Genomic DNA, 2,189 nt, shown 5'->3' with positions numbered 1-2,189 from the left:
CACCTGTATCATGGCCATGGTGTCCCACAGGTCTCTGCAGTCATGTGTGACAGGCCTGCGTGCTGTCGCACGGGTCTCTCTTTGTTCTCTTATTTTCTGTCTCTGTGTTACTGTTTGAATAATTTCTTTTTGTTGTTGTTGTTTTTGAGATGGAGTCTCACTTTGTCACCCAGGCTGGAGTTCAGTGGTGCAATCTCAGCTTACTGCAACCTCCGCCTGCTGGGCTCAAGAGATTCTCCTGCCTCAGACTCCCAAGTAGCTGGGATTATAGGCGCCTGCCCCGATGCCAGGCTAATTTTTGTTGTATTTTTAGTAGCAACGGGGTTTCGCTATGTTGGCCAGGATGGACTCGAACTCCTGACCTCATGATCCACCCCCTTGACCTCCCAGAGTGCTGGGATTACAGGTGTGAGCTGCAGCACCTGGTCTATTTGAATAATTTCTATCAATGTGTCTTTGGCGTTACCAGTCCTCTTTTCTAATATACCAGATTACTACTTATTTCGTGTCACAAAAGTTTAAATTGCCATATTGTATATTTTATTTTTAATATTTGCTCTTGGGTGTTTTTAATTTTTCTGCGGAAATTCTCCATTTCCTCACATTCCCCCCCATCTTCTGTGATCTTTAACCTGTTAATAATGATTACTAATAATTGTCATTCTGTCTCCAGACTGGGGTGCAGTGGTGCGATCTCGGCTCACTGCAACCTCCACTTCCCAGGTTCACATGCTTCTCCTGCCTCAGCCTTCTGAGTAGCTGGGATTACAGGTGTGAGCCACCGCACCCGGCCCAGAAGTTATACTCTTAAGAGCCAGTTCAGGGATGCCTGGGCCTTTAGAAACAGGATTCAGGCGTCATGATCCACAATATGATATTTCGATGCTTCTATTTCCCTGCTACCCGAACTGACCTTATTCTCAGGTGCGGTTCCCATTGTGGTGACTGAGGTGGCACCAGTAACCCCAGGCACACAACCTGGCACCTGTGATTTCTGTGGGAAGCCTGAGTCTTGCCCAATGGTTCCAATAAAACTCCTGGGTGAACCTGGTCGCTGGGTCTTGTGCCCGCACCTGAATCAGGAGCTGCCGAACAGAAGGGGTTTTCTGGTTGGCTGGGCCCCTGTCCCGTGTTCACTTCGGTAGCAGGGGTGGGGGGCTCATGGAGAAGGAACAGCAAGAGTGAGGACCCCGTGGCCGGTCGGGTGCAGCCACCGAGAGGCATGAGCGTCCTGTTTGTGTGGGGTGAGCAAGGAGGTCAGGAGGGCAGTGCGGGAACGCCGTCCCTCTTAGGCTGAGGAATCTGAAACCAGGGGGCAGCAGTGGGGAGCCTTAGCGCTTTTTTTTAGCTGGAGTGGAGACATGTTTCAGGGAGATTTGATTTGGTTGGAATATGAGGTTGGAGGCAGGAGAGGCCATTGCTCATTTAGGGGATGTCGTGTGTTGACTAAGAATGTTCCCTTTCATGGTATCCTGTGTGGATGTCGCTGGTTGACTAAGAACGTTCCAGTTCGTGGTGTCCGGTATGGACGTCGCTGGTTGACTGAGCATGTTCCTGTTTGTGGTGTCTCGTGTGGATGTCATTGGTTAAGAAAGTTCCTGTTCGTTGTGTCCTGCCTGGATGTCACTGGTTGACTAAGCACATTCCTGTTCATGGTGTCTTGTGTGTATGTCATTGGTTAAGAATGTTCCTGTTCATGGTGTCTTGTGTTTTTGCGAGTGTCCTAGATGTGCGTAAGACAGGTAAGGGGTGGAGGGGATAGTGTTTTGCCCCAGGAAGTCCCTGCCCCTGGCCGTCAGCAGTTGGATTGACATGTGAGACTCTAGCTGGGTCAGCCTGGTCACCGCTGGCATAGTGCAGTTTCACCTCTGGTCTGGCCATGGAGTGGTGGATTCATGCCCTTCCCGCAGCCCAGACCCAGGCAGGAGGATCTGAAGGACCCACTCTGCCCTGGGGCTCTTCTGCATTCACCCCACACCAGGCTCCTAGGACTAATTTGGCCTCCACCAGACTTGGTCTCAGAGAGCTCGTACTTCTCTAGAACAAACTGATTGTTCTCAGCTTTTCGGTGGCCATAAGGAAAAGTTATTACTCCCAGGCTGGAGTACGGTGATCTCAGCTCACTGCAGCCTTGGACTCCCAGGCCAAGCCATCTTCCAGCCTCAGCCTCCCGAGTGGCTAGGACTGGC

At 51.1% G+C, this 2,189-nt stretch overlaps 1 pseudogene; it reads left to right on the top strand.

Moving 5' to 3' along the window:
* The first annotated feature begins 1,684 nt into the window (after window positions 1-1,684).
* LOC108298778 overlaps window positions 1,685-2,189 on the top strand; it is a 5,569-nt pseudogene continuing 5,064 nt past the window's right edge.

Source organism: Cebus imitator, unplaced genomic scaffold (assembly GCF_001604975.1).
Source record: "Cebus imitator isolate Cc_AM_T3 unplaced genomic scaffold, Cebus_imitator-1.0 Scaffold1080, whole genome shotgun sequence".
NCBI classification, from domain to species: domain Eukaryota; kingdom Metazoa; phylum Chordata; class Mammalia; order Primates; family Cebidae; genus Cebus; species Cebus imitator.
Note: the sequence above shows the minus strand (reverse complement) of the source record. Positions and strands in the feature narration are given on the sequence as shown.